We start from the raw sequence: 14,453 nt of genomic DNA on the forward strand, positions 1-14,453 counted from the left end.
CAACTGCTACTATTAAGTCCATAACTTATATTAGCTACTTCTTTGGATTATATCTATACTAAACAATTAATTTAAAGGAGTTTAAAATTATTTTATTTTATAATTTTAATTATTATTTATTTTAATTTATATTTTTTAATTATTTTTAGAATAATTAAATAATATGAGATGTAATAAATATATAATTATAAATATTACATACATGCATAAAATTATAAATGTTAAGTTAAATAAAGTAATTTTAGATTATTGGCTTCTTAATATTACTGTACGACGACGAAATAACTCGTTTCACAGTGAAATCAAGGTTGACTTGATTCTAATAATTTTAGTTAATTTTTAAAAAAATATTATTTGTTTTTTAATAAAATTGCATTTTTTTTATTATGAAAAGCTTGAATATAATGGTGGAAGCTATGCCTTTACAAAAACATTGTAAATGATGATTCATGGCATGCCACCAAAAGGAAGTAATATATGACTTGCTTTTGTAGTGAAAAGTTTCACAACTAATAAACAAATATATACCTTAAAGTGATCTTAATAATTACTTTAGTTTGGCTCAAGAAAATAATCTAAACTTCAAAAGAAATAGAAAATATCATCAAAATCTTTTCCCGCCTGAAAAAGTCCTTTTTGGTCAAATATTGATCAGTGTTATTATTGCAACTGTTAATAATTAAAAGTATCCCTTATTATAAGGAAATTAAAGGTGCCATGTCCATGTATGATTGTTTACTTTTACAACAAATTAAACACAACATGAATGCTTCATTCACAAGAAAATAATAGCTCAACATAAAATGGCTCTTGCATGCAATAGAAGCATAACTACTGCATATTATTTATGTACAATAAAACAAGATGGTTTATTTGAAATTATTTAAAAAGAAAAGATATAATAAAATATAGCCATAGATTTATAGATTTTTTGACTAACCTGAATTAATAAATTAAATGATATATAAAAGTGATTTTTTTGATGTCATGATTGATCTGGTGCAGGCCCATTATTTGACCCATTTTAATTAATTTCAAGTTCCTTTTTCTTCACCTATAGTTTCTTAGGCACATTAATTAAATGTACTTAGCAGCTAATTTGCCGCATGTTCAGGTGACATCCTGTAGTTCAAAACATGATTATTCAAACTGAAATTCCTGTATGTAAGTAATCATAATCAATTTGCATTAATTTTTTTTAATCATCCCCAGGTGTTGACCGCACGAGTGGGAGGAACTAGTGGGTCCTTGATTCCAATAGATCCCTAATTTATATTTTTTTGGGTATAAAAAGTCAATTTATCCTCTCACTAAATGTTTCTAAACAATGTTTATTAAATATACTATTTTAATTATGAGTAAATTACTAAAATAATATCTGAAAGTTTACATGTCTGACAAAATAAATTCTAAAAGATACTAATGACAAATAAGTCTCTAAAAAATTTAAAAATACGAGAAAAAAATAAATATTAAATATATATTTAAAAAATGACTTTAGAAATCAAATTTAAATACAAAATCTTACAATTTATGATTAGAAAAATAAAATCTTTTCATCCTTAAAATTTTCATAATTTTTTGTAAAGAAATTGTAAAGATCAAATTTAATTTTTTTCTGCACCTTTTAAATATTTATTCAAATGTTGTCATAAAAATTTTGAACTAATAGATAATAAACCGTTTGTTAAATATACAAGTTTTTTCATTACTTACAAAAATTATAATATTTATTGATTCTTTTTTATCGTATTTTCAAACTATTATTCAGGAACTATTTTGTTGATCACATCTTTTAAAGAATTTTTTGCCGACGAATGAACCTTTCGAGTACTTAATTGGTAGTTAACCCTTTTAGTTAATAAATAAAGAAATGATATAATCTATCAAATCTAATTTTTTAAATATAAGGAAATTGAAAATATTTTGGTTAGTTTTTTTATTAAATTTATTATTTATTAGAAGAAATAATATTTTCAATAAATATTGAGAAATTATATTTTGTTGTTACTAATTAGCAGAAGTTTAAGCATAAACCAACTTAGTTACTTAGAGAAGACACTACCCAGACAATTTTGTAAAGAGTGTTCAAATAATTAAATTAAGGGCCTATTTGTATGCAATGTGCTGTGCAAATTGCACAAGAGGGGTTCTTTCTTTTGTATTTTCAGACCCTTTTGGGGACAAAGTTGCTTAAACTAACCACATGATAATGACTTTTAAGTTAATTAATAATTCTTACTTTTTTGTTTTGAATCATAAGTGTACTTTTCAGGAGTTGTGTGTGTCTGGATCAGCTAATACACAATTTCTTAATTACAGGAATGAACAAAAAAGAAAGTTAATTTTTCTCAATAATTAATTAATTAAAACAAGTGGAAACTACTAGCTAGGTGGAAACGTTAATTAACTGAAAAGACAAAATATATAGATGGATACTAGAGTTTTTAGCATCTATAATACAAGTTAACCTATCTAACCACTGAGTATTTTGAGGATTATACAATGAAAGAAAACTTGATACATCACTTAAAGATACTTAGAGTTGTCTTCACATGATAATGTAAATTCATTAATATTGACATATTTCATGGAGCTAGTTCAATTGAAAAAGTTTTTGATAGTTTTTAAGTGTGGATATATTTTTCGTATGAACTAAGTTTTAGAAATAAATTAGTTAGGTCTATTTAATTTTAATTCTAATATAGTATCAAATTTTATTTAATTTATATATTATTGGACCATCTATTGTAAATGTTTACTTTCAGATGATCATTCTAAATATAAAGGATTGTTAGGATTTGGTTGAATTAGTCCCATATTGCTTAGGATAGCAAATGGAGTGGGTGGCCTAGGCTATAAATATGAGGCTAAGTTCTCCATTTGTTTTTGCACCAGTCAGAAACACTTTAAGCTTGTATCTGATTTTTCTTTTCCTTTGTACTCTTTGATTAGAGAGTGTTGTGAGGTGTAGTTAGATATTTGCTTTGAGAGAGTGTGGGTGTACTGGGGTGCTGGTGTTAGAGAGAAAGAAGTCTATGTGTTGTAACAATTTTCACATAGTGATATTCTCTGGTTGTCATTTGACAACGGCCGTGGTTTTTTTCTCCGGTAATTGGAGTTTTCACGTTAAATTCTTGTGTTGTGATTGTGTCTATTTTATTTCTCTGTCAAAGGTGTTTTCTCAAAGGGGAATGGTGTCTTATTCCCAACAAGTGGTATCAGAGCTTCGATTCGGTGGGATTTATTCTTAGTATATATGCTCTGTGGTTGCAGCCTAGTCTGACCTTCCACATCAGAAAAGAATTTTGTCCTGTAGCTTGAGGTTGATCTTTGGTTGCTGTTGTTGTTGCTGGAAGGCAGTGTGACACTGTGAAAGTGCAGTTTGAAAAAGGTTCTGGCTAAGGAAAGACCTGGTATTTAAGTGTGTCCATTGTGACCCACCTTTCTTTCCTGGGGACCCTTCCTAGTACACGGTCTACAGTTGAGTTATACTATTCCAGTATACGGTTGCAACAATGTCAGGATATTCAAGTGCTGTGAAGCTTGAAATAGAGAAATTTGATAGAAGAATCAATTTTGGCTTGTGACAAATACAAGTCAATGACGTGTTGATACAATCAGGTTTGCACAAGGCGTTGAAGGAGAAGATCTCTGGTTGCTCTCTTTATGAGAGAAGATGATGTTCTCTAGAAGACAAGAAGTATCCTCATGGTATTACCGCACTGCCATGGATAAGGATAAGTTATAGCAATCGGGTCCACAATTGCACACGGGCATTGGTTGGCGTTGAGATGTAAGGTGTGTGGCGGAGTTAGGTCGATGGCCGAAGAACTTCCAGGAAAAGCCAATTTGGAAGTTGCACCATGAATTTTCAGCAAGGTTTCGATCTGTACCAAGGCGAAATGCTTGGAGTGGCCTAATTCCAAGTGAGTATACTTTTATGGTGGAGTATGATAGTTCTCTGAACTATGATTGTCGGTATAGACAATGGCAGCAAAGAATTGTCGGTGTTGACAATGGAAGCTGAAGATCCACATTACTTAGGATAGCAAATGGAGTGGGTGGCCTAGGCTATAAATATGAGGCTAAGTTCTCCATTTGTTTTTGCACCAATCAGAAACACTTTAAGCTTGTATCTGATTTTTCTTTTCCTCTGTACTCTTTGATTAGAGAGTGTTGTGAGGTGTAGTTAGATATTTACTTTGAGAGAGTGTAGGTGTACTGGGGTGCCGGTGTTAGAGAGAAAGAAGTCTATGTGTTGTAAAAATTTTCACATAGTGATATTCTCTGGTTGTCATTTGACAACGGCCGTGGTTTTTTTCTCCGGTAATTGGAGTTTCCACATTAAATTCTTGTGTTGTGATTGTGTCTATTTTATTTCTCTGTCAAAGGTGTTTTCTCAAGGGGAAATGGTGTCTTATTCCCAACAAGGATGACGTGTATCACAAATTTTACTTTTTAAAAGATAAAATTTTTAGATAATTTATAAGTGTAAAATTATCTCTTATCTTATAAATTAATTTTTAGGATTAAATTAGATGCACTCAATATTAATTTTAACTAATAGATTCATCTTATTCGATAATTTTTTATTTTATTTTTTAAAAAAATAAGAATTTTATCCAATAATTTCTAATTTTATAAGTTTTCTATTATATTCTAGTAAAATCTAAAAAAATTCGATATTTTTGAATTTCACAATGTTGAGTTTGAGAAGAACAATAATAATTATTTGATGATGATAAAATACTATTGGTTGAATTAAAAATTCAAAAATTTTTATAATATGTGATTATTGTGTAGAAAAATAAAATGCAAACAATCTCTCTTCTCCTGGAATCCCTAACCTACATAAAACATCCTCAAAACAAGGATGAAAATTAAAGATGTTTTACAAGCTAAATAGTATGTTTAGAAATGAGTTCAAGTAAAATGAAAAAGTAGTTCATCAAACTTAAACATTGAAAAGGAAAAAGAAAAAGAGGAAAAGAGTCAAATTGAAAGCAAAAGAAAAATAAAAATTTGATTTGGTGCAGAAGTAAATGAAAAAAGTTGAGTTACTATCTGATGTATATTATTGGAAAAGAAGAAAAAAAATGGAGGTTGCCTTTTTCTATTTTAAATCAAAGGCTACAATCAAAATTTGGAGTCAAAAAATAAATCAATGGTTCAGATCTTTGAAGTTAAAAGAAAAGAAAGAAAGAGAATAATAACTAGGTCATAATTCAAGCCAACTCTATCAGCTACAAAACTCTGCTGCAGTCCCATTTCTTCTTTGCCTTTTTGCTTTGATTTTTAGAGAAGAAGACTGAGTCAAAGGTGCTCTACTATTCAGATTCGGTATGCTCATCAAACTCAAGTTTTGGAAGCTTTACTCTATATAAAAGAGTAAACGGCCAAAAATTGAAGTAATGAGAGTAAGCATACTGTTTAGGTCTTCATAGCTTTTTAGGTATACCTTCTTTTCCTTCATGGATTTATATTGAATTTTCTTTTCTTCAATTTTATATTTATTTATTTCAATCAATGAAAAAAGGCAAATCTTTGAGGAATCAGTAAAAGCCATTGAGAAAAAAGACAAAGAGAGTAAACTTGGAGAAAATCCAAAAATTCTGTCAATCTCTTTTGTAATCATTTCTGTTTTGTTTTCATGAACCTGATAGATTTTTCTTGTTAATTTGGGTGGACACTTAGTGTTGAGAGTCTAAAGAGTGAACCTAACTAAAGCAAATTGGGTTAGAAGTTTGGTTTGTCCCTAATAAGATTGCATAGGATTATTGAAAATTGGTGTTTGTAATCTTTAATAAAGATAGAGAAAACTTCACCACAACTGATGTAAACCACATTGCACATGGTAGTTGAACCAAGATATATGGTTGTATTATTTTGTCTACTCTGCTTTGTCTGATTTGCTCGTTACGAGACAATAAAATTGTCTCATACGTAATCAACTTCACAGAAGACATAGCAACACAGAGAGTTAACTTCTCTTCTTAGCTCTATTCTTAATTCATTCGGTGAGACACAAAATGAATTTATCTCCTGCATAATAAATGTTCAGACTCCATAGCAACAATATCTTACATCCTGGTTTGAAGTTTAAAAGTGTACACGATTAAAAGAGGCTATAGATTCAACTCCCCTTCTTTAGGCCATTGAGAACCTTCACACAAAAAAGCCCCCACTGCAAGAAAGACACTGAATACCGTTGAATTTAGCAACACAGAATATCGTGACTTTACTGCGACTTTACCGGCGGATTCGATAATAAATTCGTCGGATACAAATTTTACCGCCAACTTCTCTTTTCCAACGATAATATATGGAGGGAAAAAGAAAAAAATTGGCACCGTGATTACCATCGAATTTATAGGCAAATAAATCCGACAGTAACCTGGAATAGTGAAATGTTGAATTTTGGTCATACGCGAAGATTTATCGAAAGATTTTTTTGTCGGTAAATTTAACAGTAATCATGTCTTAAATTCGAACCGCAAACCCTCTTTTCTCTCATTTCAAATTGCTCTCTCTCTCTCTCTCTACCCTCTCGCCTCCCACTCTCTCTACACCATCTCATCTCTCTGGAAACCTTCTTGTCATACAACGATTGTTTTTCGTCTCCCCGCCAAACCACTGCTTTGGCCGCTGTGCCCCCGCCGCTTCTGTCGTTGTACCGCCGAACCGCCGCTACTCCCTCCAAGTAGCACCCCCTTTCCAACTCTCATTATTCAAGCTCCATTATTTTATTTGTTTATTAGACTAGAACATAGGATGTTACATAGATTAGTTGTTGATTACGGCAATTAGTTTGAATTTGTGATTAATAATTTGTTGATTGTTGCGCATTTTGTGATTAAAATGTACATTGCTGATTTTTGTGATTGTTGCTGATTTTGTGATTAAAATGAACATATTGCTGATTTTTATAAAAATGGCTCAAGGAGCTCTTAAAATAAAATTTTGGTTCAATTATTAAAATCAATACTTGCTTTCGAAATTATTTGATTCTGATTTATTATTATAAGTTTGCTTCTGATATGTTATTATAATTTTGTATTCGTTATTTAGTTCTGATTTGTTTTGATTCTAATTAGAACATATTCTGAGGTGTTGTTGATTAAGTTATTGGTTTGAGGTGTTGCTCTTCAGCCGGAGCCTTCCCCAACAAGCTCAACAGCCGTAGGAGTCTAAGAATAGATATCAGGCGATCCTCTCACGCATGACAGACACAGATGACCTAAGGCTGGAGTGGAGGCAGGAGCTGGAGCGACTTTAGCGGATAGAGCGACACATGGCGCCGTACAAAGATCAGATGCTTATTGGTGGCAGCGGGGTTAATGGAGGGGTACAAACATTATCGCCTAGGACACCGCCTGAGCAGCAGAACCAGTGGGACGACGAGATGACGATGACTTTCAGTGACTATGGTTTTTTTATACACTATTTGATTGTATCATATCTTCTGTTATTTGACTTTATATTTTATTTGTACACTTGATAATTTAATATATTTGGCTTCTATTCTTTAGAATTTGACTATTAATTGTGCAAAAAATAAATTTAAATAAAAAATTTAGAATTTCATCACTTATTTCGTCAAAAAATATATTAAAAAAATTGAACTTACCGTCGGACTCTCTGACGAAAATATCTGACAGTAAAAATGCGAGAACAAAACAGTTTAGCGCTAAAGTTACCATAAAAAAAATCCGCCGGTAATTGATACTAGATATTCGTAATTTGAAAACTAAATCCGCCGCTAAATTTGCTGTAAGTTATTGGCGTACAATAAAATTCAATGATAAATATTTACTGACGAGGTTTATACCGTCAGATTAGAACTGATAAAAAATTTGACGGTAAATTTATTATTGGCTAACTAATGTCATTTTTCTACTGATAAATCTGATAATATTTAATATTTTTTTGTAATATTTTTATATATAGAAAATTTCCAAAATCTGTCGTGTTTGTAAAATATTAAAGAACAAAAAGTATAGTATATATTTGCAATCTATAGGCTGTTGCATATACTGAAAATATAGATTCTTTGTAATTTAAGCTTTAGACAAGTTAAAACTTTAACGGTTAGATACGCATCACTAATTAATCTAAGAAGAGGCATTTGAGGGTTTACTATGTATTTATAATACATAGTGAAAATAATAATATAATTTAAAAGATATATTTTGTATTTAAAATTTTCTTTGAATAATATAAGATTAAAAACAAGTTTAATTATGAGATTTATTATTGATTTCAATTTTAAATCTTATCTTATTTTAAATTTGAATCTTATATATTTCAAAATCATATCATATTACAATTTAATTTAAAACAAAATCAATTAATTTTAAATTTTGAAATAAAATAAGAAATTGTTTTTTATTCTCACTTAATATTCTTAATTATCATATTATTATTATTTTTTTTATGCTAGCAAAGAATATAATAATATTATAGTTGAATTAATATAATTATTTATTTGATCAAATCAAAATAATAATCAAATAACTCTTTAGTAAAGATTATATAACATTCATTAGTGTGTGACTCCATAAATTCAAAACCAAATGTGTAGTAAATTAGTTATATCAAATTTACTAATCAATGTTACCATCTAGTAACACTTCTCATTAATGACCTAATAATATGAAATAATATATTTTTATTAAGAGTATGAGAAAAACCAAATATAATTCTTTTTATTTCTCCAATTTTTTTTTTTTACTTTTAGAGTATGATTTAATTGTGAAACTCTACTTTATTGCCATTATTGTAATTGACTGTGAATGGCCTAAAAAATTCATTTCTCCATTCATTTAATTTTTTTTACCAAGGTTTTATTTATTTTCGTTTCTATAACTATAGAGCCAAAACTTTTTGTTAAGAATTGAAGGATTTTTTTGACTAATTATTAATTATACAAGTACATTAATCATATTTAATATGCATTCTACTAGCACCTTAGGATATTAGGTATTGAGAATCAAAATATAATAAATATATTGTTAATTACCATGACAGATAAAAAAAATTATTACCATATTCATCTTAAGAGTATTTTATTGACAAATATATATTAATTATAATCATTAAAAATTTTCAAGAGCCAATTTAATAATCATTACCTCTATATACACCACACTCATTAAAAATTTTCAAGAGCACACACACGCATATATTGATTATCCAAATTATTAATATCTTTTATAATAATCATATATTAAGAATAATTTAAATTAAATTATAAAAAAATATTATAATAATAAATTTATTAGTTTTATTATTATGATTATCATCATAATAATAAAATTTTAATTTTAATCAAAAAGATTTTATTGTATTAATTCATTATATATACATAATAATAAATTATTTAATACATAATAAATTAAATTGTAGTTATACTACTTGTTCACAACATCATTAGCCCATTATATATTTACAGCTTGATCCCAACATGCATGAGTAGTTTACGGGGTAATAATAACTTTATATATCTCCATATATTCTTATTCTTAATTCTTAATTAAGTATATATAGTGTGCTGACATACGAATTTGTTGGTTTACCAACCATTATTTCCTTTCATCGACTCGCTAAGTAAGGAAAGTAGGAAACGCTAAACCTACAGAAGTTAGATACATACATAAGAACTTACGTCATCACATTATTTTTACATCTCTCTTAAAATTAAAGTTTTCTAATATAATGATCAAGTTATATATATAAACAAATTTAATTATCCGTACTATGCACGTGATAAGATTGAAATTATAATTTTAAATTATTTTTAAAATTAATTTAAATTATAATAATTTGATTAATAAAAAATTAATATATTATGCATTGTTTGATTTTTTTAATCTAGTGTTAATTGGATTAACTCTAAAATAGTTATTAATCGGTTTTAATAATCTACTTTCTTCAATAAATAAAATATATATACTGAATGTGATCATAAATATAATATAGTAATAGTCAAATCTACCAACAAATATATTGGCTATTATCACAATATAAAACAAATTAAATATAAAGGCTATTAGCACTTATAAATCTATAAAATTGTACTGTCTTTGATTCGTGCAAGGATTTACTTATCAAATAAACTTAAAATATGAACAAAAAGTATTTATAAAATGGTATTGAAAAAAATAAACAAATTAAATTAATTCATATATATCGTTATCATATTTATTATTTATTTATTAAAAAAATTGATATTTACTCCAATAAAATCAAATAATTAATATAATTAACCAAATTAATTAATTGATATAATTAATTATAATTAATCAATTCATATAAATTATAATAAATAAAAATTTCTGAGTTCTTGTATGTTGTTGTTTGCACCCAGTGACAATCTCATATTTTTTGTAAACTTCAGAACTTTACAGTTATGCCACAAATATAAAGAATTAATAGAAGACTGAATTATATCTTGCCTTGAGCCTCTGAAAATCACAGGTAAAATTTATTTAAAATCTCCTCCGAGAACAATAACTTTACCTCCAAATGGCAAATGAGCATTATACGAATCTGAGCACCTTAAGATGTCTCTTAGACATTTGTCTAAAGTTTCGTAACAATACTTACTTATTATTGGAGCTTCATCCCATATGATTAATTTGGCCTTAGATATTAACCTTGCAAGAGGACTTCCCTGTTTAATGCTACACAAAAAATCTTCATTTATGGTCAAAGGAATTTTAAACCTTTAATGTGCAGTTTTTCCATTAGGCAACAAAAGTGCAGCAATTCCACTTGAAGCAACATTTAAAACTATACCTCCTTTAGACCTAATTGAGCATGATATAGTTGACTATAAGAATGTTTTTCCACAACCACCTTGACCATATAAGAAGAAAAGTTCACCCATATTACTGCTAACAGCACCAATTATTTGATCGTATGCAAATTTCTGCTCATTAGTTAGCCTTTCTTAATACCCACTTAGTTCATTCGCAAGAGCATTAACGTCAAAATAATTGAAACAATTGACTATTACGAGTTATATATATATATATGTATACTAATTACAAACGATATGAATTTTTAATGAAAATACTTGATACTAATAGAAAAAAAATTATATAAATAAAAATTATTTAATTTTAATTTCAATTTCATATAATAAAACAGTGGTTTTCAAAAATTATGGAATCTTTTTTTAACATATGTATTATACCATACGTATAAATTATACGGGTTATTATATAAATTCATATATATGCATAAAAAACAGTTTAATATTATATATTTTTTACATTAATTATATGGCAATATTTTAAAAAAAGAGATAAAATAGGAGATATATAAATATGTATAATATTATTGTTATATATGAAGCAGGTTTATATTGCTATAATTATAGAAACTTACTATAATTATATCAATTTTAATTATGACTGTAAATAAATAAAATAGAAAATAATCAAATAATTTTTTTTTGTAGTCAAAATTTACTGTAAATATAAAAAATAAAATCACTAATGATTAAAAATTTGATTGAGAAATAAAACTCCATAATCTAAACTTAATTTGTTAACTAATTAATCTTACGTCCATATAATATTATTATTATTATATACTGATTGAAATTGTGAATACATACTGATAAAATTATTACATATGAATGAGAATTAGAATTACATCAATTATATCAATTATTTGAATTCAAAATTATTATTATTATTATTATTATTATTATTATTATTATTATTGCATAACAGGTTATTAGTTACGTGAATTATTATTATAAAGTCACGTTAATTATGCTTGAAATTGATATAATTGCTATAATTGTCATATACTCTCAATCATATCGATTATATCAATTTAATTATATCAATTATATTCAAATTATTAGTCAATTATTTTAATAAAAATTCTTGCTATAATTAAGTTATTACTATGTTATTATTTTGTATCAATTGTTATAATTAATTTAATAAAGATATTTATTTACTCAAGTAATTATTTATTGATTTTTATGGTTTCTATTACGCTTAATGAAAATTGAGTGATCTAAAAAATAAATATAGAGGTGATATGCATACGTATATTAATACAGAAAGAATATATATTTAGAATTATTTTTCTATTATATCACTTATTTACTGACAGCCTTAAAATTTTTAAAAATATACAATTGTATTATCATTCAAAACATAAATTCATCTTTTATTTTCATTAAATATTTAGATTAATTCAGTTTGATGAGTGTTTTAATAAAAGGATAGACTATTATTATTATTATTAAAATAAAAATATCATTAATTGATAATTAATTTAATAATATATTAAATATTAATTTGATATAATTATGATGAAAATATTTTTTAAAATAATATAATCATATAAAATAATATAATCATACATTATTCATGAGCTAATTATTATGCAATTAAAGATATTATTATAACATAATATTTACTTATTATATTTCTATTACACTTTGTATATATCATCAAAAAATGCATGTTTCATTATTTTTTCTAAATAAAATATGTTTCTATCGGCAAAAAAATTGTGTTTAGGTCAACGATTTACTATATGTTTAGGTAGAGATTTTTTTCAAATATAATGAAAAGACAATTAAAGAAATAAAGGATAAAAATAAACTTAAATATATCTGACACCACTTCATTTTATTCAAATATTTAAAAATAGCACATTCACGAAAAATACTCATAATATATAAATTGAGGCAATAATTTAAAATTCTCTAATATTAATTTAATCAAATATTAATATTAAAACCAAATTACTTAAACAATGTTGAATCTATTCTAGTCCTTAGTCACGTATAGAATAGAGTCATTCTCGTAGCGATAACCAACTGAAACAACATCGTAAGTTTGAACATTTAGAATTCGTGCACATTCAGACCATCCTCATGTTAAATAAACTTCATCATCCGCTATCCATGCAATGCGGCAAGGTATAAAATTGCCGCACCGAGAAACCAAACTAACCCTTATTTCCCTAAATGGCATTGCATACATGCAAAAGAAAGCCGGTAATTTCTGAAAAAAAATCACAATATGTTATAAAATTATTCTAATAACAAAAAGCTTAAAATAAGAAAATTTAAATATATTACCAATCGTTGAAATTGCATATCCGAGTTTATTACGAATTTAGCAAAATTGAACTTAAACTGAGGGAATTCAATCTCATTATGTGCTCCACTTCGATGATTTTCGGACATACGTAAAAAGCATGAAGGGGATGCAACTTGAACTTGCCTTATAAAGTTCCGTGGAAACAATTCCTCAATCAAAAATCGAGTTCCTCCCAAGAAATTTAACTTTAACCACATTCCATTAGGTTGGTTATAATAGGTGAGTAGATCCAATCATCCTTCGGTAAAGTAGAGGTTATTGCCTCTTCTTTGAACGCTTACATCCATGTAGTTGGAACCCGAATCAGTGAAGACAACTCGATGAGATATTTCATGGATGCGATGCATTGTAAACGATTATGGTAAAAGACAATTGAATTGAAATATTAGACGATAAGAATAACTTAGAGTAACAACAATTAATAAATTATCAAAAGAATAATATAATAGAATGAGTATATGAAAAACATTATAAAAAATTATAAATTGTACCTTAAAAGGATCAACTTCAATAAAAAACGAAAAATACATTCTCATTATATAAAGTAGTAAAAAAAATAATAATATAAAATTATGAGCTGACTCTCAAATTTAGATTCATGTACCACAAAAAAACACTATATATAGACTTTAGTAAAACAAAAATAAATATGTAAATTACTTATTATTAAGGTAATTTTTTATTATATAGAGTAATTATGCATTATATATTTATTTTGTTAAAATTATATAATTTTATCATATCATGATTAGAATCATTATCTTCTATCATGATTAGAGAAATCTTGGACGATGAATAAGAATATTATACCTAATATACACAGATTGAAATAAAAAAGGGGTAGAGATATATTATTATGCACGGGTTTAATAACTTAGAATGTTTGAAATAAATATCATAAGAAAATAGAATTATAACGGGTTAAAGTAATAAAAAATAACTTGCACAATTATTATATGCTAATGCTAAAAATAATTTTACGTAACCCTATTATAATTTTTACGATTACCCGTGATAAATTATTATAATTTTAAGTTGTTACTTTACCCATGTGATAATTTAAATTTTATTATTATTATTATTATTATTATTATTATTAAATAATGAATAAGAATTAAAATTATATTAATATTTTTATAATTAATATAATTAAAATAACCAAAAATATTTAAAATCAACGTGCGTTATTAATATCATAAGATCTGATCATTTTATGATTAGAATCAAATATTCTTATCATTATTACCACGATCGGTGCCATTATCATATTATTATTATTATTATTATTATTATTATTATTATTATTATTATTAT

The sequence above is a fragment of the Arachis duranensis genome, chromosome 2 (genome assembly GCF_000817695.3).
Source record: "Arachis duranensis cultivar V14167 chromosome 2, aradu.V14167.gnm2.J7QH, whole genome shotgun sequence".
In the NCBI taxonomy this organism is placed as follows: domain Eukaryota; kingdom Viridiplantae; phylum Streptophyta; class Magnoliopsida; order Fabales; family Fabaceae; genus Arachis; species Arachis duranensis.